This window comes from Plectropomus leopardus, chromosome 8, assembly GCF_026936395.1.
Source record: "Plectropomus leopardus strain MGB_pleo_1.0 chromosome 8, ASM2693639v1, whole genome shotgun sequence".
In the NCBI taxonomy this organism is placed as follows: Eukaryota; Metazoa; Chordata; class Actinopteri; order Perciformes; family Serranidae; genus Plectropomus; species Plectropomus leopardus.
In genome coordinates this window covers 17655966-17683421 of record NC_142183.1, presented here as the reverse complement: position 1 = coordinate 17683421, position 27456 = coordinate 17655966, and the positions used below count along the sequence as shown (strand labels likewise).

Here is a 27456-nt window from a genome sequence, read left to right as displayed (position 1 = left end):
AACCATAATCATAAGTCATGGTTGTCATCTACACTGGTGTATCACAGTAAGATGAGCGATGATCTCATTCCTAATTAAAAAGAAGACTTGGCATTCTCTCAGAGTGTTGTTGCCCTCTGGATGTAAATTTCTCAGAAAATTAAGCATGTAGTAGATGAACTCTGGCTGACAGTAATATCTGAGGTTTTCACCGTCATTACACACACCACATCACATAATAACTTCAAAGTGGTCCTCGGTAACTGTGCACTACCTGCTTAATGTTTCGTAAGAAAATCAACCAATGCACTGACATGAAGCACACAAACACACATTTCTTTTTAACATTATTACCCTTTGTTGCTCATGTAGCGACATGATCAGGTCAAATGACGTTAAGGTGGAAAGAACAACTCATCACCTGATTTGTGGTTTGGAGGGCATACGTCTGATCACAGGTGAGAATATAATTAATTGCGATTGTATTCTCTTATTCATAGTTTTAGCAATACTGGTAATAATTCCCCAGAAAGTAGGGATTTCATTCTGGCTTGATTGCTCTGGAGGTAATGGAAAAGATATGTTGCATTGAAGAACTGCACAGGAAGCAGATGTACATGCAAAGAAAGAATGGTTTTATTGACCAAAAATCACAATGCAGAGGAGAAGAACAAAAGTCCCAATAAACAACAAGCAAAAAGGATGAAAAGTAACTGAAACAGCATAGCCCTCACCGTTGAACCAGCCCACTATATGGGGGATACCTAACAGGGCTAAACCACTACAAGAAGGTGATAAACTGGGAAGGGAAATTACACTTAAGCCTGATTCTGACAAGAAAATATCAAACGCCAAAAAATAAGCATAAAATCCTGGCTAATGAAACCCTGTTTCGTGTGTTAAAAAGGTTATGAGTAAAAAAAAAAAAAAAAAAAAAAAAAAGGTAGGCGACCAGATGCTGGACTGTAAGCAGCACACGCTCAAGTGACACAATGCCGAAAAAACAAAACAAAATAAAATGAAACAAGAAAACACATAGACCATATTTATTTTAATTTTATACACTTTTAATTCTAATGAAATCATCTGGTAAACATTCTGTTCCTGTAAACTCTGAATTAATCTGATGTAACCTCAGCAGAAGGAAAGATAACACATTCACCTCCCTCCTGTTTTGGCTGAGTATAATTAACAGGCACAGCCTTGTTTCCAAGGAAGACAGCTATTCATCACACCAAAAATGATTGCTACAGGAAACAGGCCTCACCCCACTGGTACAGCTCTCATATCATCTCTCTTTTTGGCTGAATATGGTCTCATTAGTCTTGATCTGCTGATTGCCACACCCCCAAAAGCTGGCATGGGCACACTCATCACGTGTCACACCCCACAAAAGCGACCTGCCATATAGCCAAAGAAGAACAAAACAGAACACTGTATCAGTGGTGACCTAGAGACGTCAGACGAGTTCAAACAATAACTGGAGCGACACTGGCACAGTCACGTTCATACTTTCAGAACAAGTCGGTCCTTACAAGGAAATCTTTCAACTTTTGTGTGTGTATTTGTGTGTGTGCCTGTGTGTGTGTGTGTTTCTTCCTGTCTGACCCATCAGTATAAGGTTCCAGATGGTTGCTGCACATTACCGTCACCTGCAGTCGCTATGTAGGGACACGTGCATGGGGGAACACACACACACACACACACACACACACACACACACACACACACACACACACACACACACACACACACACACACACACATATACACAATGGCAAGCCAAGGACGCTGGCACATGCACCTGAGCCAAACACAATGACATTAATATAGAATACATTCAAACCATGTTCTATATAAATGCACACACTCGTCTACACACGTCTGGCTCTGCAGCACCTTTACTTAATGTTGACACCCAGACCTTGGCCTAGATAATTTGGCACAGGACCAAAAGTGCAGGAGAGGATCCAGCGACTAATTTATGGTCCGTGTACTCAGCAGTGGGCAACATTAACTTTAGATATTGCATGTTTATGGCCTTGGGATCAGGCCAAACTACAAAAATGTATTATAAGAGTCAGAAATGCATGCATTAAAATATCTTATTTTTTCTAGTGCTTTGGGGACAAGGATGCCAAGTGCCCTCCATACTGCAGCTCACCATCGCCTAACTGAATTACCCAAAGTACATTTACTTAAATATGACAGCTGAGGGCTGCATAACTCAAAGCTTCCCACTCTGATTAACCTCACTTAAGCCCTCTACATGCAATGTGTGTGTATGTGTGTGTGTGTGTGTGTGTGTGTGTGTGTGTATAGTCTAATTTTATTTAGTGGTGGACTCCATGTTACTCAACTTTTGTTGCAGTATTTAATGCATTTTCTAAGGCATTTTAAGCTTGTATGTGGAAAAGTTTCTCGAAACTATTACTGCAGAACTCGACATTTAGTATAAACTCTTGTGTGTGCTGATTAAACATTAACAATGTCAATCCTCCTATTGAATGCATAAGATACCTTTCTTATACAACGTAAGTTAGATACTGTGATAGTTCTGCCTCAAAAGTTATGTGACACGCAACTTGAGTCTGAGACTTTTGTTTGTTCCAAAGACATTCTGTTGCTTTTTGCTTCCCTCTGTAAGTGAAGTGGCTGTGTGGGTGTTTTTCGCAGCCCTGTGGCTGGTTCCCTGCCAATGACCGTACTTTGAACCAGCAGCAGCTGGGGCGTGAGCACAGCCAAAGATAGATGGCTGAAGCTGAGAAGCAAAGACCAGCCTCTCTCTATTGCTCTCTCTATCTGTCTCTCTCTCTCTCTCTGTTTGTTTCTGTCTGTCTCACTCCCCTCACCCTTCCCTCCCTGCCTTCCTCTTTTCCTCTTCCCACGTCACTGAGCTCCCTCTATTAAAACTCTATCAAAAAAAAAGACCACGCCTTTCTCCTTTGCGCTTTCAGACACGAAGACCTGAGATATCACCCTGCCCAACACATTTTCTCCTGACCTAATTTCTTAATATTAAATCCATATCTGCGTCAGACACTAATCAGCAGAGGTGACAGATCCTTTTCTTAGGTAAAAGTATTAATACTACACTGTGAAAATACTTTGACTTAAAGTCACTTTGATTAAAAGCATCAAAAGCAATAGTTTTTATTATGTCAGTGTTTCACTATTAAATAATATTTTTGTAACATGCTGCATTAATCTTTATTTTGCATTTTACTGCTGTTGATGCTTGAACTTGAGATAATTTTAATCTTTATATATTGTTGGGTAGTTTAATCTACAGCAGTGTCGCATGGGAAGATATTGTTATTCCCAACTTGTCAAATACAGATGCTTCATCAGTGGCCCTACGTGTCAGTTTATGAAGCTCTAGATACTTCTCCAGGGTCACTTTAGGACACTCATGGATGGCGTGTCAATTTACGTTCACTACATGCATTTCTTCTTTTTAAAAATAAACAGTTTCCGCTGAATAAATGCAGAAAGTCTCTTTTCAAACATGGACTGCTGTTAAAAAAAAACAACCCAAGAAACAAATAACAACAATTTATTTGTTAAGTTTACTTCTTTGGGCAAGAAAAGACAAGGTGTGGTTTAGAAATTAACATAAGGATTTGGCTTAAAATAAGTATGTTTGTAACTGATGTCATATTACATGACAAATGCAAGTTACACATACTAGCACACTAGTATGTTAAATTAAAATAATAAGTCACTTGACTTTTGGTTTCACATGAGACAGAAACAGTGGTCTCCATAGTTTGTTTGACACGTCCCCTTTCACATGTCCTATGCAGACTTTTGCTGTCAGTACTATAACAGTTGTATGGAGCGCGAAAAAACGCTGCTGCCCTGTGCGACTAATACTGACACTAAAGGTTGCGTCTGTGTGTTGGTATTTGACACTCAGACCTAGTGTTAGTGTTTGACGAGTTTGGAGTGAGATCAGGTTGTCTATGATTGCTTGATTGTCCTGCGAGAACCATTAAACAGTCAACCAACTGTTCATGAGAAAAACTTCCTTGTTTTCATTTTTGTGACATGCATTTTTTTAGCTAATGCAAAAAGTTTTTTTTTTAAATTGGTTATTTAGCTAAAATAAAAAAAGAAAAAGTATGAGAATTCTCTTCATCTATAAAAAGAGCACTTAATCCTTCAGTTTATTTGTATAAAAGAGTATAATTCAAAAAGTCTTATCTAAAGCAGTTAGACAAATTTAGTGGAGTAAAAAGTACAATAATCAAGATGTAGTGGAGTAGAATAGAATGTTGCATGAATTGAAAGTAAAGTAAATGTTCTTAATTTCTTTCCACCTATTAAGTCTCAATCATCGAAACCTGTCAGTTACACATTTCAAAATTTCCTTTGAACTTCTCTCTACAAGATTTACGATCTGTTTTCCCTTTGCAGGAATGACTCACTGTTTCCCCAGACACTCAGCGTATGGACACACTCTCATATTTCCGAAGAGATGTTCTCTTTGGCCGACAGGGTGGCCTCTGTATATAATGTTGATGTTGGAAATGTTTAGATATTCTCTGTCCCACTTTTTTTTCTTCTTCCCTCTGCCTGCTCTTTTTGTTTTTCTCCTTTCGCAGTTCAGTGCTGCTTTATTGAACTCCTGTGTCTAAACCATTTTTTATGGGTGCAAACAGAAAACTTTAAAGTACAAACAGAAACAATATAAAGCAGAAAATAACTACCAACAATAGAACGGAAGCATTCAAACTATTATTAGAAGGGGTTATGTAATCGTTTCCCTGTTTTTGCTTTCTAAAACATGCAGTTGTTGTTGTGTTGTTGTTTCTCCCTTGGAGACTTATTCTAATAATAGTTTTTGCTGTTACCCTACATAAAATGGTCACTAATGCACCACAGATTTCCTCTTTCTCACTCCCTCTTGCTCACTGCCTGTTTTGTGTGTTAAATCATGCTGAATCAAACACAGGGCGGGGTTGAGCTATATGCAGCTGCATTTGCCATTTATTTTTAGGAGAAGTAGAATACGCATTCTTACCAATGATGGTTAATCTGAGATGTTATATGAGCCTGCTGTTGAACTAATTATAGACAGGCTAGGCAGAAAGAATAGACGTCCCGCCTGCTGATCAAAGCCCTTTTGATCCTGGTGATAAAGGATGGAAGTGGATGATTGCTTTGATATTCAGTTTTTCTTTCAGTTCTCTGTTATGAATCTTTGAGGCTCCCCTTCAGGGAGCCCACCGATTGTTAATTCTTCTCATGAAAACGTTGTCTCATTGAGGACTTGGATCAGTTTACTTCACTCAAACAGACAAGAGATAGAAAACATAATCAACATACTACTAAAATCACATCTTTGAACCATCCTACTCAAGCTGAATTGAGTTGTTTTGGCTGGTACACAATATAATAGATTGTCACTATGTTGGAAAAGAGCTTTAGAAGACAAACGTGATGTGATGAAGTTTATGATATTGTAACCCAGGCTGTATTATTTTAGATACGTTCTGATCAGCGAATTACGCAAAGGCATGCGATTAGGAGTATTACCAAAAGAACCCAGGAGAGAGTGGAGACTGTGTGAGAAAGAACAGAGTTTGAATTACTCACACTGAGTTACGTTAAAGTCATAAAGAGAACTTAAAACAAGAATCCAAAAATTGAGAAAAACATGATGAACTGAAGTCCAACGTGTTCTCACTCCGAACTCATGACACAGTGCCACTCTGTCAGGACCTTCCATGTCTAACTACAACATTTTAGGTATACTTCCCGCGTCAGCTGTTTATGCTCCGAGATGCCGTTACGGTATTTTCAACAAATGCACATGGGGGGGATGATGTCATGGTAGGGTGACACTGCCCATTACCATGATAATAAATCAATAAATACACATGTGGCAGAATGAAGCAGCACGGTGCCGGTTTTTACACAATAGCGCCAACTGTCACAATGGTTTGGATTAGACAACAAAGTCATGGATGGCACATCCACATGGGAAGCAAACTCCGCAAGAAAGTCATTTGTGCGGCGCTATTTGACAAGTTCGGAGAGAAAACAACGTTTCATAACTCAATATCGTGCCAGACTCTACTGTACATGCTACAGGCCTCAAGCTAAACTCATGGTACAAATTGTTGTCAATGATGATAATGGGCAACAATCTGTTACCCAAACAATGTTAATTAAGTCATTGTCATCAATCTGCAATTCAATCCATTCTTTGTAACATGCCATTTTGGGTAAATAGTTGTATGTGTGTGTAATTGTAGCCATAAAAGCATGCAACATCATTTCTGCAAACACTATTCAGTATGTGGGTTATTAGATAACTATATGCATGTTACAAACTGCATATTTCACTGATGCAGTCAAACTGTCTGCATGTTAGACACCAGTGACTGGCACTGATCCCAGGGAATCCATTTAGTGCATTTAGTGCTCTCTGCAGCATGGAATTAAATTTGACAGCTAATTCAAAGCTAAAAGGAAGGGCACTGTGCCGACTTCTTTATAGAAGTAAAGTAGTGTTTAAGTAAGGCTTTAATTAAGTTGAATTAAATCTCATTTGCCAGTTGATCAGCTGATTGACTGTACACATTGCTGGACAATCAGCTAATTTAATTTAGCCCTTTCTTTTTGTAGTTTTACCTGACTTACATATACTTTGAATGAGTTTAGTCCATCCTATTAAAAAGATATGCTTTGAAGTGAGCTTTGGCCTATATATATACAAAATTAGAACAACACAGACTTATGTGGCTAACTTCAACATACAGTTGGCGAGAAGTCAAGTAATTTAAACCATATGGCTTCAGACCAGTACATATGGTGTTCTTCCTGAGTGAGCCTATTTCAGCACTCTGCGCTCTGTTTTTGCTCCTGGCACTAACGTGATGTATAACTTTGTGATTTTCCTGGAGCAGAAAAATATACGTATAGCTTTCAGGGTGTGGGTGTGTCCCATCATGAGTGCATGCACCCCCTCCTCCTTTAAAAATAAGGGAGTCACCTCAAGCAAAGGATGTGAGTTAATGTGTGTTCATGATCTGAAACGTCCCCACCTGTGCTGGAAAAAAAACACACAGCACTATTTATACAGTGAAGCATCCATTCATGACTTTGTTAATAGGATTGGGACTGGTCCAGTTCTTGTTTTGGCTGCCAGCAACCATCTGTCAAGGGCCGGACATGTCACCTGCCAGGTTGTCATGTCAAGCTCAGGAACTCTGGAACCCTGGACCGGCTTCATAGATAGAGACACTGGTCATCTTGTTGAATGAAACCAAAAGGGAGAAATAGGAACATTTGGAAAGTAAATCACTTTGTCATGTCTCACTGCCTGACTGGACAGGAATCAATAAGTCAGCCAGCTACAGGGGGGAATAAATTGCACTTTTATATTTTCTTTTTTTGTAATGTCAGTGACATACAAGCGTTAGTTCGCTGAGTGTCGCTATGCGTGTTTCATTCAACATTCACTTATACTTGCATACTCAATGATAATTATGCTTTACTACACTGTAAAATGTGAAAAGTTGATTTTACTTTTAAAAAAATCTAGGGAAACTGATTGCCTGTAAATATAAGCATTAGACTTAATTTATGTTTATTAAGTTAACTTAAAATTTAGTTATATATATACTTGATTTTCTAATGTTGTTGAAACTTAAAAATGACAAGTTTAATTAAATGAATATTTCTAAGTTTCATCAGCTTCAGTAAACATAATTTACTGTGCTGTATATCTGTATTTTATTGGTTGCAAACTAGTCAATTATGTAATAATTTTTGCAATAATTTGTATATTCTATAAACAAAATACACGTGGAAGAGCTCCTAACTTCATCATTGTCATGAAGGTAAATCAGAATAATTTGGTTTACTGAAATTGTTTACATTTAAAAAGAATAAGGTATATCCATTCCAGTCAGTTGCAACAATTTCACAAAATAAAGTAAATACAGCGACATTCATGTATAATAGTATATAATATATATTCATATAATATATAAATTACACATAAATTGAGATTAATTGTTAAATTTACTTCCCTTCCTTCCTTTTTAAGTAAGACAAACCTGTCAGATTTTACAGTGTGGTGACAAATTTGTGTGTGTGTGTCTTTTCACGGTGGCTTTAATGAATCCTTTCATTCCAGTTCAGAAACCTGGATTTACAGGGTGTCAGGTGTGACCCACATTTCTAGTCATGGCTCGTCTCTTAAACACCCTGGCAGCTATAGCAGGTGACTTGAGTCCAAGCTGCCGACCTGTGTCACTTGTGTGTCAGTTGCAGTTAATCCTGGTGCTATGGCATCAGACCTATTTAAGCTGCCCTTGCCCAACAAGAGTACCAAAACCACTGTGCTTCACATTTAGTCGTTTTCCTTTTCCCTACTAAAAAAGCCCAATTATATACAGTTTGTCTGCCCACCGGTGGAACGATGGAAATTAGATCCCTAAAATAGAAGCACATGAATCTGAGAACTGGCTGACTCAGATAGTGGGGAAAAGTTGAGGTTGGGGCCAGGAAAGGGCCGTTTTGTGGAGGTGAGGTCATAGCTGGAAAAAGAAATTATGGGGCCCCCAACCCTCTTGGTACACTAATAATGAGTGCCTCTTCCCCTCCTTAAAGGAAAACAAACATTAACAGGGCTGTAGATGAGAATCATTGTAATGAGAAAGAGAAAACACTTTTTGTGCTCATATCTTTGGTCTACAATGGCAGTGGTCATTCTTTCTTTAATATTTTCCATTATTAATGTTTTTAAAGTTTTAGTTTTATTAAAGCTACAGCTGGTAAATTTTAGTCAATTTTAGTCATTTTAATCAGTGCCAAGGAGTCTCTTACGTAGCTCATGTCAGTCATATCAATTACTATAAACCTTTATTTAATCAGTAAAGTCCCGTTGAGATTGAGATCTCATTTTCAAGGGAGACCTGATTACACAATAAAAACATAAAACAAACAACTAAAATACATAATATCAGTAAATAAAATAATATAAAACCATTTTAAAAAGTCATACATTATAAAAGAGTAATATAATGCAACGACGTGTCAGTTAAAACAAGTTTATATAATTTAAGATTCTGTAACTGGCCTTACATGCTTTTAAAAATATTTTCAGTGTACTGTTCAGCTGTAAAATGACTCGGCTGCCAATTCTGGAATTTTAATTTTACAGCTAAACAGTACACTAAAAAATGTTTCTAAAACCTTTTTTTAGGCAAGAAACATAATTAAGTATACGGTTTAGCTGTAAAATAAAAAAGTTGGTCTGGCCAGTGCATGGTGCTTGGTCCTCCTGAAAACTGTTTCCAACATGGCTGCACAAACTTTTTCATTTGACAGCTAAACAGTACACTAAATATGTGTCTGAAAACATTTGTGGCAAGAAATAAGCAATGCAGGGACAGAGTCTTCATATTCATATTTGATCAGTGCTGTCTATTTTGACAGTTTGACTGCAGTTCACGATCAGTGATTGACATGAATGACACCTACGTTAAAGACTCTGATTGGCCATAAGAGCACTACATGGCAATAGAGTTGGCAGAGGAACATAATTTTTGTCAGAGATTAGATCATTGAGTGCTGTGTGTATATGGTGACAGCGTCAGCAAATATGATTTTTTAAATTCCTTTTATAAAGGTTACAAACTGTGGCTTCAGTATAAATGTGTTCTGGCTGAAGGAGCCTTTTGTGACATAACATGGCACATTACTGTTTAAAAGTAAACTCACATACCATAAAATAACATTATGTGGTTTTCTTGCTATAGCTGAGAAAACTAATTTGTTTAGAGTCTCAAGCCAAACATGAATCCCTCCGAGGGCCAGAGCAGAGAAGCTGAAGCAACAGTTTATTCACCAACATCACTCAGCAGGTTTCTACCTCGCCTTGAACCTCTAGTGACGATGAAATGGGTCATTTGGGTCATGCAGGGTGGAGCAGGAGGGCGAGTAGATGAATGAAACTCTTGTACCACCACCTCTGCATCAAGAGCATCATTGACAGCCAGTAGTGTTTATATTAACTCCAAATATAGAAGTGGTAAACGACGTAATGTACCCGCTTTAGAAACTCTTGTGTGAGCATGTCACTGTGACGGTGGAGTGGTATGACATCTTTGACGGCCAATCATTTTGCACGAATTCTTTTTTTTCTTTACCCAATATAGCCAATTGTTGGAGGAGGGGGAGGCCTGTGAGAGAGATGATATCACTGTGCTTCTGTGTTTCAGCACTTTTCACCAACACAGTCAATGGTAAAAGAAGGAACTCTGTCGCCTTGGTAACCCGCTACACTTCCTGCACAGTAAGTTGAAAAACATCAGTTGATTGTGGCTACCACAAAGTCACACCATGTTCCTCAAGTACTTCCTCTTTTCACATCATTGTTTACAGCATTAACCATCGCCATAGAAACCATGTAATAACAATGATAGGAGCAGTAGACTAACAAAGATAAAACACTGATGCAATAGGAGGAAGGTTCTCAGACCCCTGTTCACACAGAGACTGAAACAACTCCTTACAAACTCAAAAGATGCAATTAATATTCAGAATAGCTTCTTACTCTGTTGTTTATTCAAGAAACCACCTGACGTTTTATAGACCAGACAGCCCTCACAGTTTTAAGAGTAGAGGGGAGGGGGGCTGAGGAGGATTTTAGGTGGAAAGGCTGTCTGAGTCTGGCTCTCTTCCTGATGGTGACTCAGATGAAAGGAGGGGGTTTCCCCAGTCTACCATCCATGTTGGTGTTTTTCCCCCTTTATGTTAATGTTACTTTTGTCCTGTCATTCTTTAACCATTTCATCACAAGCCGTTCTGTTTCTATTTTTTCCACTCCAACCCTGTGCTGCGTGTCTGCCCTCTGCTTTCCCTCAGAGGTGGGAGCCAACAGGGGTCTGTCCTTATAAGGCCCGGTAAGGGGGTCTGGTGACAATAGGTCCTGCTGTTGACATTCGCCTCTCCCAGGGAGCTAAGCGGTAGGTGTTTCCTAACGCTCCCGCTGACAGACACAGACACAGAAGAAAGTAAACAGGAAGCAGATAAAAAAGCGGCTGAGCTCTCAGGGTTGACATCATCATCTGCTTTCCCACTCTGAAGCTAAAGGGTTTGGATATGTTTGGTCTGTTATAGTCTGCGGGAAGAAGGAGACTTGTTAAACAAAGAAAGTTGTCTGGCTTAGCAGAATAGGCATGTGATTTTCAAAACACAATTATCTTATCCTTGTTTATCTTTCTTTCTCTTTGTTTCTTTTTCTGTGTTTCTCTTTATAGTCCACTGGTTGCTGGTTCACATTACAACTACCAGAATATGTTTATACATGATGTTACAGACGAGATAGTGCAGAATCCTCTGCTTAAATTACTTCCCATAATTCCAGACATTTCCAGGTTTCTCACTCTGGTGGTGGATGTTACCATTTTTGTCCAGTCTTGCTTTGCAATGTAACATTCCTGGGATCGTCATTAGTTGCTGACAGGAGGAACTGCCTTATAAATTCTTCCCAAATATCAACTCAAGGGCTTGAAGCAACATGTATATTAGGAGTCTGTCTCTCTCTGTGTCTGCTGTAACTCTTTTACTTTCAGTTTACCTTGTTTGAGAAGTGGTAATGGAGCCAAAACATTGGAAATGAAAGAGATACTGAAAATATGAAGTATTTTTCACATAAAGTCCTCTTTAGATTGTGAGTGTTTTTAATCATCAACACATTCACTTTTCTGGGATTTGCTGACTTTTGTCAAGTGTTTAATAAAGCAAATGATTGACTTTTTATTAAAGGGGATCTTTGCAAAATTCAGAGCATATGAGCAACACTCCCCAATCGGTCAAAAATCAGCACTTGATCAGTAGACATGCATGTCAAACTTTGATACTCTGTTACTCTTCCAGCATCACTTTTGGACATGAAGGGATGGCTTGTCAATATGCTTGTTGTGTCTTTTCAAAATAAACGTACGTTTTTCTGGGAAATGTACAGTTTCTGTTTGTTGAATGCACTCTCTCTTTTTAAAATAAACTTAGAAGATAGGTAATTTTTAAAAACAAAATCTTTGTTTTTAGCTTCAGTATTTAAAGTATTGGGAGTTAGATCAGGTTGGTATGAGTGGACATAGTTCTTAACATGGAGGTGGCTAAGCTTGCGGCCAGCAGCTGATGGTGCTAAATCTATAAACAGTGCTTAACAACAGCAAAAACTTCTGACCGAGCTAATGGTGTTTTGATCGGCTAAAGGTTGGGCCCTGTACTTCCATAGCAACACCATTCTGATATCAGCTGTAAAGGCATATAAGTGCAGTGCAGAGTGATGAGCTACACACATGCACTAACATGCACTCATGGCTGGACCGGCTTACCAAAACAAAGCACAGAGAAGCTCACATTACAACACATAGAGGTAGCATGACTTCAGTCTCTGCTCAGGATGTCACAACTCCACTATATCTATACATAGCAAAAACTGGTAAGCTGCTATGTTAATGTTCTGCTTTAACTTTTTTAGTTTAAATTTTTCCCAGTCCCAGTTAGGTCAGAAACCTCTATTAGAAGAGGGACCGAGCCAGGATGACAAGATAAAAAGTTTCAGATCAGACCACATCATACACCCAAATTAAAACAACACTAACCACCAGGTTACAATGATATAAAAACTAAAACAAACCTGACAGACAAATAAAAGCTACTAGACAATAACAAGGTTTCAGGTATAACAAGGCATACAACCTCCCAAAGGATGTTTCTCAGTCAAGTCCCCATGGTCAATGCCATCTCTGTTGAGCCGGACACACGTGCCTACCATGTAATGAATATTGTAGGCATCCCAGATATGTAAGTGTACAACAACCCCTGGGAAATCCCTTAATTCCCCTTAATTATCTTTCATCCATTCCCTCAAGTTAGCATGGTGTCCTAAGGAAAAGAAGAAAGGAGGACCTAATCTGTAATAATAAACAGAAAAGCCACACAAGGGATTTGACCTTCTCACATTGGGGGAAATGATGACAGCTGATGGCGGTAACCTTCAGTTTAAAGCATCCTACAGTAGGGTGCCTCTAGGCATTCAAAAACATACTAGAAAGGCAAACAGAGCAAATGGGGGGAAAGGAGAGGGGGGGTATAGGGTTGAAGAGGGGTGGAGTTTGGGGAGTGAGATAAGTGTTAGAATGAGAGCCCTGAGAATTTCGTCTCAGGATGTAGAGCAGATATGATAAGAGGATGCTCCAGTCACGTCTCACAGTAACAGATTTCTTAAGGTTGTATGTGTCCTATTCTTTCGCAGTAACAATAGTACCTCCTCACATTTGCAATGTAAACTTACACCACCCTGGGCACACACAGTTACTATGGTGCAGGATAGTGCTGTTTTTGTTGGTATTGGTAACCAGGCATAGGGGGAGAGTATAACACAGGCTGCGTGACTCATACAGAGAGTATCACGCCTATTTGTCCTTGCTTACACACTGTTGATAGAGAGTAGAGATGCTGAAATGATGCACCAGTCTTTGTGTTAGCGTCCATATTACATGTATTTTGCCGTTAAATTTAGATAAAGTTACCATAGTGACAAGCAACCTTGTGGTTGTATGGAAATTCTGGGGTTTCTTTGAAGTATGACGTACTTACTGTAGGGTTGAGTAACTGAGGCAAAAAAATTGAGAAGGCCCACTTATGCAATTCAGATGTATTTATTAACCATTAGTCCTGTGCAGCAATATGTACAGTGCAGGCCTGGCAACCAAACAAACAACTGAAATAAAACCTGTAAACCTGTATACCTGTAATTTAGATGAAATAACAAATTGCAAAAACTGGGTGCAAAGGAAAACCACCAGGCAACGCCTCCTTAACTCATCGGCTCCGAGCAGTCGGCGATTCTCTGATTCATGGTGTGACCTCAACTGTACTCTAGTAACTCCAGCCTCTTCCTTTCTGTTCACTGGTTCCTACTATGAGACACTGGTTTTTAGTTGATAAGTCAGTTATTTCACAGGGGATTAATATCTGATTTAACATGTCCTAACATTTACAATTACAAAACATTTTAAAATGTCTTATGAGCAGCTAAAATAGCATTGCCCCAACACCCCTCCAACTCTACCATACTTGGCACTTTTGCCCAGACACCCCTTTACATAACCCTGGTTTAGTAATTCTGGTTCTGTAAAGAGAAGTGCAAATACAGCAGAGAAACAGATGTCAAACAATTTGTTTCCCTCATTAACATTTTTAACAATAAAAATAAAAAGGTTTAGTACAAACTGTAATCTGTGTATTTTTTACAATACATTTTTTTTGTTTTGTTTCACCATGACCGTCAACAGACATATGGTAACGCTTCACAAACACAAGTGTTGATGTGAAACATGTTGGCTAACACTACAGCACAGACAACTCCAAGTTAGCTTGATTTCATTATTTATGCAAGTAACAATGCAACGTGTGTGTGTGCGTGTGTGCATGTGTGTGTGTGTGTGCATTGAACATATAGGGCACTGGCTATCCCCATGACACTGAATCGAATTTAAATGTGAAAAAACTACTGACAAAATAATACAACAGGTTTGACAATACACAGTACATCTGGGCAGTAATAAGTAAAAGTCGTCGACATACCCTCATACAACATTTTATGTGGTATCTTTTTACATATATGTAATAAATTACTGTAAAGTTAACGTGAAGTTACTTTGATTCCGCTTAGGATAGAAACATCATAACCATGTACCTAAGAATAACTCAAAGATTACTTGAGACACAAACACTGGTCTCCTGGGGGAAAGTCCTGTCTTTATTTGACCCATCCACCACCTCAACCTGTCTCCATATGAAGATTTTTGGTCTTTATACTTCTTCCATCTTTACTTTCACCAGTGCATGGGTGACATGATGGCAACCTTTTCAAGTACTTGGATTATACATGAATTATACTGGCTCATTATTACATGGGTTACATAACATTAGTATTTGTAGGTACAAACAGTGCATGAGAAAAGCCTGAAGTTGTTTAAGAAACCCTAACAACTTTGTATGATCTATGTATTTCAAATGTTTAAAACATAAAAAACATAAAAAATAACATTATAAAACAAAAATAAATATTTACATGTCCGAAAAAGGAGTAGGAAGTTTGCACTTATTTGTGCTACCCATTCTCCATAACTCAGTTTACTTAATATTTAACATATATACAGCTCACAATGCATTAGGTCCCCTAACATCCACCCAGTGTCAATCAGGTGTGACTTATCACAGTCACACAGGAATAGACCCTTATGAAAGATCAACAAACACACTAAATGTCAGCTACCAAAGCTGAACAGAGTAAACAGTACCAGATGGCACTGACAACACGCTAGCAGCATGGGCAGAGCCAGGCACTGAGAACACTTAAAGCAAAATTAGACATGACCAGGAAACAGGCTCTTAAACACACAGGTCAACTTGTCACAGTGTGTTACCACTGCTGCAAAGCTGCATCCGCAAGACTTAAACACATGCTGCTTAGCTGTGCTGGGATGTGTCTACTTTTCCTTCAAGAGTTTGTTGTGACTGTGTGTACTGAGGAGGAGCTGGAGTGCCACGATGCATCACTTAGAGGTGGAGGCCATATGCTACACGCTGCACGGTCACACCTATGGCACCGGTGCAGTCACAGCCTCAAAGTGTCCTACAGTGTGTACACGTTATCTGTTCCACTGTTCTGCTTCAAGGATGTCTTTCAAGTGTTTGTAGGCTGCAGTCTGCACGGGTTGGCCACAATGTAGGACAATGTGCTAGCTTACATAAGCTAGGAAAAAAAAGAGCTCACGTTGTGTAGTGGCCAAACCACGACTGGAAAGAAATTGTTCATTTTGTCGTGCAGGCTGCAAAAGAAAACATTCTCTGTGATTTCCCTTCAGTATTTACTTGCTAGGGCAGTTACACAACATTGCATGTGCTGCATGTACTGTTTGCATTTTAATATCATATTTCTTTACAATATTGTAACTGTCTGTCTACCTGATTGGAGTATACTGCATAGTGCATGTCTGTCATACACACAGTAAATGAACCCTTTGAAACCTGGAACATCTCAAAACATCGGTATTCTTGTGTTGCATTCAGATGACTCTCACATGCATTCCCATTGGTTAAATTTCTTCTAAAAACATTGCTAAAAAGGCAATGAGCAACTTAGCAATGGGTGCCCCCCCAAATTGCAAAAAGAAAATGATCTGAAAACTAGAAAGAAAGAGAGAGAGAAAAAATATCTAAAGATAATAATAAAATTAATAATAAAATAAAATGTTATTATTATTATTATTCTAAGATTTATTCACTGATTTTTGCTAAATTTCCAAGAATTTTCTTTAAACTCATAATCTGTAACTTCTTACCATGTTTCTGAAAGAAATCAAGCCAGAGTTAAACATGTCAGTCCTTACACCAGACCTTCACTGTCACCCTACTGCTTGTACTGTTTGTATGAATCAAAGAAAACTGTAGGTTTTATAAGGCCTACTAAAAGGTCAGTGGAAGTAAAGTTAGCCATTACACAAATGATTACAAAATAGAAAAAGGAGGGAAAGTTTTCTGATGACTGTGCAAGCCGACATGCATGTCATCTGCCTGAGTGGCTGCAGACTGCTTCTCTGCTTGTGTGGTTGCCATTACCTAATTACCCATCCATTCCTCCAAAACTAAAGGGACTGAAACTGCATCCTCTTTCACAAACCCTGTATTTTTCTCAAGCCATCCACAGTAATCCTTTTGTGTGTTTTGTGCTACACGTTACCCTTGTGTGTTTACATTCCCATCTGTTTGCAGTCAGACACGCCACACACAGGCAGAGACCTGCTCAAGGCCATGCACTCTGACAAGTGTGTCTGTTGCATAACTAATGGTATGCCAAGCAGCAGTCACACATATTCATGCTCATCTTACTAGAACAGGTGTATTTAGTTTGGAAAAAGCCTCTCTGCATCATTTAAAGTAGGCTGTCTGGTCACATTCTGCTAATGTAAGGTAATGTGACAACTTATATAATGCTATACAAGAGGGGAGAAAACAGCAGACAGTCATGCATAATCGCTGGCTAATTCTTATCATGAGCATACACACTCACTGACAGCATGAAGGTTAGCTGATAACAGGAGAGATAAATGCTTAATTATTCCTGATGTGATTAGACTTTGGTCCATATTGAAGGGAAGTGTTACATAAAATGCATATTTCTTAAAAAACTGCCCTTTGTTCCGCCCTTTGTTCTTTCCACTCCAGGTAAATACATGCATACAGTTTGAACACACACTCGGAAATGTGGGTGTATTGGGTGAGTATCTTTGGAGCCACTGTATGCTGTAAACTGATATCTGAAGCTTCGTGTTACTAATCACTTTAGCATGTGGGTCAATCCCATACATTGTTTAGGTCCTGACAGTTACTATGCAATCAGAATAAACAGTGGAATGGACCGTGTCAGGAGATAAATATCTGAAATTCAGTCATGATTCCAGTTATTAATCATTTACTTTATCACTGCCCTACTTTGATTGCTGATGGACCCACTTTGCATGTAGATTATGTTACTGGAGCATGAATAAGTGAGTGAACTGAATAGCAATGCTTGGTAATTATGTGGCGGTTTGTAAATTCAACTAGCGTATCGATGCAAGCCATTACACTGAATGCTTGTTGCATCAGCAGCTGTGGCTTTGCTGGCTGGGAGCCAGTCTGCTACTGTGTGTGTCTGTGCAAACAAATTCACATGCATTTGCCTTTAAAGGTGTGTAGATTTCTTCTTGAGGTTTGCATTCAAACATTTGTGTGTGTGTGAGGTACAAATCGCATTCTTTAAGCATGATGCCCCCAGACACTTTTCATAGGGATGGCAAGATGGGGCCACCGATAATCTTGGTGCAGCAAGCAAAAAATGAAAACTGAATTTTAGGAATTTGATTACGCTCTAGGAGTATACAAGAAAGCTGAAAACGATGACAGTATGAGACTGAAAGAATCTCTTTCTGATATATTTTGGGTTCTTCTTAATGTTACTAATTATCTGATGGTCATGAACTAATACCAGTACAGTTAACGTTTTAAGTTCCTCAATAATCATTCTAGGTTTGTTATCAACACATATCATGTCCTCCTTTGACCTGCCCTTGGGGGTGTCAAAGGAGGGTCAAAGCCCATGTGACTGTGGTCATGTTAGATTTCATTGCATGTTTCTGAGAAACATCAGTCACAACATGTACTCCAATAAACTCTGACTAGAAGCAAAAACGTGACTCTTTATAGATTTGGATTAAATTCATTGTGTGCGTACAGATAATATTTGAAAGCAGACGATCTTCTTTGATACAACTGCATGCTTCATGTTCATAAAATGGGTCTGTGCTTGACACCAATAAGTTTCCTGCCTGACTACTTACATAATATCATTTAGAGCGCATGTCTATACAGGGTTTCTGTATGAGTATACTGTAAAAGGATATATGCGGTATTTTGAGTGGGTGCCCCTCCAACACTAGATATGACACACGCTCTTGGTTCACATTTAGAGATGAGCTCACTCTGCACTTTCTGTTTGGTAATAGGCATCCTCTTATCTCTAGAGCAGATCATCCCAGGAGAACACTTGAATCTGTGGTTTACTCCACTCTGTGCATCTGTCTGCACTGACAAGGAGAGTGGGTGAAGCAAAATAGAGCCTGTGTGTTGGTGAAACACACCCAGGGAAAAGAGACATTCCCCAGGGATGAACACATATAAAATGTTTGGGTTCCTGTCCTTAATCCACACCCTAGTTTCAGTCTGCAACGATGAAACTAGCTCCTTGGATGGGCTATTTTAAGACTAATGACTCTACCAGGGATGCACCCTCGTTTCCTTTCATTTCTCACATCTTTCTGTCACCAACTGTGTTTATGTGTCTAAGTTTGCTTTTAACTCCATGGCAACGGCAGTGGAGGGAAACCCATAATCAACAGAAAAAATCTGACTAAGAAATTCCTCCTCAGCTCACGACTGCAAACCAGCAGTATCCCAGAATAGAAGTTACTGAGCCCTTAGGCTCTGTTTGTTGTGGAGGTGTTAAGCTCTTGAATTTAACAGTGATATGATTCAATCAAGCACTTTTTCCCAGGCCTTGAACCAAGGGAGAAATAAAAAAGAAAGGGAAGTGGGTCACACCCTGGTCAACTGTGGAAATCCAAGTCAGCACAGATGTGTGTCACCAGGAGTCCTGGCACAGCTTCTTTCAGTAGAAAAGCTGGACAAAGTTGATACACACTCAGTGCCTGGTGGCTATTGTCCAAAGTGTGTTGGTAAGGCCTGTGCTTAGGCTCATTGAAACAAACAGATGGATTATCTCCATTACTTCAAGCAACGTATGATAAATAAAAACTGCCTCAAACTGCGCCCACGATCAGGTGTATGTTATGCAATAAGATATGCAAATGCAGTGGATTTATTTAATCTGTGATAACCCTGGTGTATAGCTAAGACCAGGCTGATTTGTGCAGCTGTCTAAATAGCCGGTGAGGCCTTGAAGCAGTCAGGGAGAGCAATTTCCCTGTGTGTGCCACTGCAGGGGAATCTACAAAGCGGCATGTGAGCATGGGAAAAAGAGACGTAACAGTAAATGTAGCTCTATTTTTGCTTGTGGAAGATTACATGGAATCTCCTGTGGAGTGATCATAAAATCCACAAATAACAATTTAAAGACAATGAGACTTATTTTGGTATTAACAATGTTTCACCACCTGATTTAAGATACTGAAATAAAAAAAAAAACATGCAATGGGTGCATTAGTGAGCCTGACTTTTGTTTATTACAAACTTCTTTTCTTAAGACATATTACTGTTAACTGCTACAAAAAACAGTAATTAAGATGCAGACTTGCCATATTTGTATAAACAAAGCTGTTGTGTCAGGTGTGGAGGGGAGTGCGAAATTAAAACTTGAGAACTGAGCGAAGCTGGATCGTGCAGCGGTACATCACCGAGGTGCACATCACAAAAAGATGAAAGACTGGCAGGTTGTTAAACATGACTGTGCAGTGTGCAATTTACCATACTTGTGTCACAGTACATGATTTTGGGGTTTTAAAGGCCTTAAATTTCAAACAATTTCCCTGTCACTCTTGTTTTGGGCCACCAACATGCAAAACACCAGTGAGGTTTAAAATTAACCTATAACATTTTCTAAATTACAGATCGTTGCCTTTCTTAATAGAACACTTATTCCAGCTAGATCAACACGCCAAAGCCCTGGAGGAAGCATCGGGCAATCTCCTCCACGGAGAATTATGGGATTTCCCTCAGCGCCACCAGATGTTAAGAGTGGCAGACATGTGCCAACTGAAGCCTTTGCGGTGGGGAGCGAAGGCACACAGCACATTAAATGTTTTTTTCAAAAAGATTTGTTTGGAAAAATATGAACCAAAAATAACATGCTGTCCTGCTGCTGCGTATGTACGAAAAGATCAGCAGAGACACCGAGACAAGGAGTCCTCTTTCTTTCTTTATAGTTGTTAATGCTCAACCCGCTTCGACTTGTGAAACCCCCTGAAGGGAAAAGAAGAGAGAGCGCAGCACGACCTCTGAATTTCACATTGTGTTTATTTGGGTTGTAGTGGTTTTAGTTTAAGAGTACCTCTGAAGTTTGCAACCCTACACATGATGGGAACTTGAAGCTAGGTGTTACCTGAGGTCATTTGAAAGCTGCAAAGGGTACAGCCTGAGACTGTGTACAGCAAGAGAGTTTAGTTATATTCTTGCATTTTTACATATATTTCCATTCTTTTGTATGCTCTCAGTTCAATGTTTTAGTTTGAAATCTTGCTTTGAGACAAATAAAGCACAATGGAATAAATGTGTGAGCACAATAGCAATGCAATGCCTCAATGCTCTACTCAGATCTATCCGGCTCTGGCAGACATCTTCGTGCCAAGCAGGTTAACCTTATCCACAGCAGCTAGTGATGCAAGTCGCTCCTTCAAAAGCCGCAGACCAAAGAGTGAACACTAAAACCCCAACACCACCAGCCTCTGACAAACACCCCACTAGTATTGAACCCAATTCAAAGACTTGTTCTTTTGAGTAATCCTTACAGCTTCAGGGGTAGAAATAGAAGCGATTATATAATCGAACGAGTTTATACTCTGCACTGAGCCACATTTCAAATAAAGTCACTTTAGCTTTTCTGCAGAAAAACCCATTAAAAACGGGCGATAGACTGCTTCCCATAGGCCTTTCTCACAGCAACATTTTGACTTGTCATAGTAGGAGAATCACAGGTGTCGCTAATAACACCAACAAGAGCCTTGTTCTAATCAAGTGCTCCAGTGAGAGTGACAGTGAGTCAGCATGCAGGACACACAGGATCCTGTAATCAAAACTGCTAAATGGAATCATATCATATCAAGTTCAGACCAAGCAGAGTTCTCCGAAAGACATTTAGCATGTGCTCAAATATGCATGACAGCACACCTTCCTCATCAATAAAAAAATTATTCCAACATTTCTTCATCACTGCTCTTAAAGAACTCATATGATTATCGTAAACTTTCAGGCAAGGGCCAAGGTGCATTGTCACAAACTGGCTCAGTGAATGTGACAAGGAGGGATTCCACACAAGAGATGAAGTAAAAACAATTATAATTTATTAAACTAAGACACACAAAAACAAACAAACCATATCAACCAAACCAAAACCAACAATGTAGGGTGGATGTCTGCTGGAGGAAGGGAGAGTCAACACCTGGGTCAGTTTTTATAGCTGGGAAGGCCCAGGTGAGAGTAATTGTACTAGTGACTCCCCATATTGGCATGCCACCTGATGAGGCTGGCCACGACAGCCTCCAAGACAGTGGGAGTGGTGTAACAGTATTTAAGAAAAGTGTTTACAAATATCATTATCCCTACATCGAAGAACCGAAAGCTCTTGTTGGAAAATGCAGCTGACCGAATGAAAAGTAACAGCTCACTCACTAATGGTATAAACTAACACAAAGATGACAATAACCAGCATAAATCACTATGTTCTGAACAACAAAAAGTGTGTTTGTGCGAATGAACATCAAACAGCAAAAGTGCAAACTAAAAACTACTCAGTCCAGCATGAGGCGTGATGGGAAATACAAGCCAAGTGATAAGGGCTGCAGTGAAAAATTTTTTTTAAAAAAAGGCTAAATGGCATCAAGAAGCTGAATATTTGGTTAGATAATAGCATGTTGTGAATTTTGGAAATGAATGCTTGCTACTTCAATGATTTTGACTTTTGGACTTTACCTTGCTCTTGAGCTATTGGAATTTTTGGCATCGTCTGCCATCCTCCATCAGCTGTGCTGTGAAACGGATGTAATAGCTCAATCTGTATATGTAAAAATAACTATTTTTGTCAGCAGATATCTTAGTTGTAACAAGGCTGAGCAAGCTAAGCATTTCTGTGTTTATATCTGCTGTATGTATTTAGTTTGGGATACCCCACGATCTCTAGAAAGCATAAGCACAAATTCGCCAGGTGACTCAACAAGGACTAGATAAATATGTCCGTTGCTTGGTCGTTACTAAGGTTCAATCTGCTTGCTGGAGTAGTTAATTAGGTTTCATTATATAGGGGATTCTACCGACATGACAAATTGTTTTCTAGAAATTAATCATACTCTGTGTATTTCCATGGAAACGGAGATAACAGTCAAAGAAAGCTTTTTATTTTGAGAGCTAATTGCCCTAAAACATGAAAACATTTTGATTAAACATGTTTTTTTTTGTCGGTTATAGTTGTATAATCACAATACTATACTCGAGGGGTAGCTTTTAAAGTCATTTGTGCATTTAAGTGATGTTTGCTGACCTTGGTGCAAGCACCTCGGGTCTGATGCTGCATTCCATTCAAAGTGGAAGGTCAGAATTTCCCAGGTGAAATTTCTGACCTCCAACTTTCAAGCACTCCAGGTGCACACCAACAAAAGTAAAGTAAAAACATGACAGACAGTGACAAACTGGTGTGTCCATGGACAATTGCACCGGCAGCGCAATAATAACATTGGCGATATATTTTGACATCAATTTACATGCAGAACAGGTTTTACAATATGATATGTATTATTTTAATTAAATTCATGCAAATATACTTTACGTTACCTTTTAGCTGATTTCTTACCATAAACAATGTGCACCTCTATGGCCTCCATGGATGCTGCCATTGTTATGTGATGTCAGATCACTTAAGTCGGGGTGAATGGATTTTCCCCGAGTTCACAAGTAGGACCTCCGACTTTGAGTGGCGCTCCATTATACTTTGTGTAGTAGGAGGTCAGAATATTGTCTGGAATGCAGCATAACCGCGTCACTGTCGTGCTCAAATACTTTTTTCTTGTGTTTCACTTTGGTCGTAACTGACGCACCGGAAAACAGATAAGTAAACAGTAGAAAACAGCACAGAGGTCGGTGAAAATGTTTCAGTGGTTATTTCACTTTTATATCTCTAACGGTATTGACTAAAAGTTTTAAGTACGTCTAAACGCTTTTTAGACGTAGACATATGGTATGTTGTGGCAATCATAACATCAAACCGGCAAAGGGGCGAAAATTAACGCGTCCACACGGTCGTCATATTTCAATGATAATATGTCAGTTGTATATGAGAGTGTATTCTCAAGATTTACGTAATTTCTGTGCCATCTGATTAATGTGCTTACAGTGAAAATTTAATACAGAGATCCTGATTGGCAATTATAAAGGAAAAAAATATGACTAAGTCGAGCGTGCAGTTTGAACAGTACATACCGTATGCCACTGATCAGTAGCAAGAAATAAGATTTAAAAATGCTGTACGGCTGAATTTATGTCACGGTCACCACCAACATCGATGTATAAATGTATGTTAATGTGGCACCACAATCCTTTTATCTCGCATCAGCTGTGTCAGCAACAGGCCATATTTGTTTATCTCTCACTTTCTGTGACCTATTAAGATGACCACAGCATTCCAGAAACAAAATCTCATTTGTTGATAATGTGTCCAAAGCAAACACTTTATTTGTTCTATTTGTTGCCTCTTTGTTTGTTTGTTTATTTGTTTGCCACGACAAAGCTACATTCACTCATAGTCAGCCAGTGACTCACCCTGACTGACGCAATGGGACTCTTTAGCGAACATTTGACATTATGAGAGAACTATCAGTGCCTCCCGATGATGCAGTGGGAGCCACTAAGAACAAGAGCCTCCTGTGTTGTATTCTAAAGGCACTTGTACATGGGTAGAGGCCATTCTCAACAAGGATGACATTCTCTGTCTGTGCACACACATTAGGACTGTAGCGTGACAACTTTGCATCAAATCACATCTTCGATGTAGGTCATGGGAGAGGGGTTTTTATAAGGATTTTTGTTTTACCACAGCACCCTGCATGTGTGGATTCTGCATCTCAATTCAAATTTGGCAATTAGTTATACTGCGAATGGTAAAAGAGCTGTAAAGCTGAAGAGAAATTACACTTCACCACTCCTCAGACTTACACACAAACCTTTTACTATGCACGTGTAGTATCCAAGATGCATTAAAAATGCTTTCTGCCCGTTCAGCAGCTGTTTTCATTGACTAGCTTTATAGGTATATAAATGGGATGCATGTCAGTGTGTTCAGGACTTTGAAACTTTGAGGTTGTTTGAGTTTAATCCAAAAGGCATGGCGTCATCTTTTAATGTCTGTTTTTTGTTTCTCTCCGAAGCAAAATCATTTAAATGGAGGCATAAAACTCCCCATGCATTTTATGTCAAATTAAAGCCGAATGTTTCCCCCTTTCATAGTGGCATTCGTTATGCTTATAAACAGAGTCAATTAAGTGAAGAAGCCTTCAGGACATGCTTTTAGATGTGAAATATTTACAACCATCAGGGCGTTTTTAAAGTTGATGATCCTTCTTCAAGTAAAACCAACAGAATACAGATGAATGTCAAGTCACAAAATCATCAGTATTCACCTGTGTACACATTTATGCTGCATATATACATGTGTGTATATATGTGAGGGTTGGAATTACAGAGAAAATTAAGTGCTGCACAGGTCTGGCTCTTAAGCACCCTGGGAAAGTGTCACAGTTATTTACAAATGAACTTATTTGCAGTAATAAGCACATTTGAGCGCCTTACACTGGGTCTTAGAAAGAGGTAAACTTTGCTCTGATCCTCTTTCAAGTTTGGGATCAGATTAGGCACAGAATATTGGGGAATGAACTCCAATGTGCCAGCCTTTAGTTACTGGCCCCCAACAGCTGGGAGGCTCAAATCCGTATCAGCTGCTTAACATCCGATGAAATAGTCAAAATGTTTGTTTCACTGAAAAGAACTTGATTAGTTTTGGAGAAAAAATGTTGTCTGGAAGTCTGATCTGGATTATGGAAAGCCACCATACAGTATAATTTGTCAATAATTTGTTGTGGCAATGTATAGAATCACATGTGTATGCATGTTATTACAGAAAGAAAGGTATGTCTGAGCTATCGAACCCAGGTGTTTCTTACCAACCGGTTCCCTGCTTTTCCAATGTGCCACCAAACCTGGGTGTTTTAAGCCAAACCACAAACTTTTTCAAACCATAACCAAGTGTTTTTTTCTGTGCCTAAACCCAACCACACAATTATTAAAGTTTTGATGACAAATGTAAAGTATCCATGGTTCACAGAAACGTACAATGGCGTCATTTTTTATGGCGATTGGGTTGTCTAACTGCAGGGAGTGCATATTTTTGGTAAAATGGGACTTTGGGTGTTGTTGTGGAGACAATGGGCTTTTGGAAAAAAATGGGCTCTTGGCCCAATGGGAAATTTTTTTTAAATGACTGGAGTTTTTTTTAGGCAGTCGTAACAATGGCATGGCACCCTACTCTACAGCCACCATGTTTCGTGTTATTTAAACACATAAATATATGATATGGCTACTGTATATTGCTACAACAAATTATCTATAAATTGAACTAAATGTTCACTTTCCAGATGACCCTGATGACGTCCACAAGCTGAAACTTGTTGGTCTTGCAATAAAGTTGTTCAAAAATACTTAACGTGTAACTTAAGCTTTGACTACTTTTGATTTATTTCCCTTTTCTGTGCACCTTGAAGATAAGTGAAGTTGTGCAACAACTATCGCCCTGAATAACGGGGCCTTATAGTTTCTGGCAGGCAGAATGATGGCCCGTGAAGGCTGTGAAGTATGGATTGCCTCGTAAATTTGATGACACATGGTTAAGCTTTCTGTAATCAGTTATGAGTCACGAATGAATAAGCTGTCCAGACACACTAATGTTTTCACATTTAAAGTGTGGCGGAACACGAGAGAGACTGACGCTTGCTCTAGTAAATGGATTATTATAGTCTGGGGGCCAATACTGAGCAAGCACCGAAAAGTACTGAAAATGTTTGACCAGAGCAGTGGGGTAATAAACTATTGCAGGAGGAAGACAAAAAAAGGGAAAGTTATGAAACAGTGACCTTAATTTGTCTATTGTATTTGTGCTACACAGAATAAATATACTCACCAAGTCCACCCGGCATCAGCGCCCTTCAAACATGTCTAACCTAATGATGGTCAGCAGGAATGTTCTCTCATCTGTGATCCACATGACCTAAAAACAAACCAACGGAGCCAGAGATTAGTGTGAGGTTAGAATGCAACATGTGAATGAATGTAGGTCAGTTTGTTCAACACTACAGAATGTCACATGCCATCCAACTTTAAGTGGAAGGGTAAAAGTTTATCCTTGGATCTTCTTTAGATTCACACTTCATAGGATTAATACATTAAGAGCTGCAAGTGCATAGCTCACAAGTATAAAATTCAAAGTGTTTCAAACTCAAGAGAGACACTCAAACTACATGTAATCAGAACTAGGTCATACGAACACATTCTCATCCCAAGTCATCTGTTGTTTACACTCCAGGATGCTGCTACCATGATATCTATAAATGCACATGGTGCGATGACGTGACATGTGGTTGTGCTTAGGCAACAAAAGCATATTTTAACCAACGCCAGAACATCAGCAAACACACATGTGGATGGTAAGGATTAGGCAACAAAGTTGCGGATAGTTAGGTTTAGAGCAAGGTGGCATGGTAAGCTGTAGAAAAACAATATCACACGTTAATAACAGGTTTCTACTGGCCGTTCTCAAGTGATGCCACCCATGTGCGTACTATGTGAACACACCAGGTGCTGTCAAACTGTCCCCCAGTGAATGATAAAGCCCTGACTGGTTTTGTTTCACTGTTTTCTTTCATGCACACGCAAAAGGTGCCATTTTGGTATTGTGCACTTGTGCCAAAAGCATTGACAAAGTGGCACTATTTTACAAGTTCAGAATGAGAACGGGCTGGTATGAAACGTACAAATTTGACATATCCATGTTTTGCTGAAATGAAATGCCAACATTTTATTCTCGCAACTGGGCTGGGCAAAACCCAGAGTCGCATTTTGCATATT

At 39.2% G+C, this 27456-nt stretch overlaps 1 long non-coding RNA gene across 1 annotated transcript; it reads right to left on the bottom strand.

Annotated features, from left to right (window-relative positions):
* Positions 1-593: 593 nt before the first annotated feature.
* On the bottom strand, positions 594-26601 carry LOC148188886 (uncharacterized). The gene is made up of 2 exons (XR_015777256.1): positions 26513-26601; positions 594-1379 (listed from the first exon to the last, which is right to left on the bottom strand). It is a non-coding gene; the product is annotated as an uncharacterized LOC148188886 (long non-coding RNA).
* Between the last annotated feature and the right edge of the window lie 855 nt (positions 26602-27456).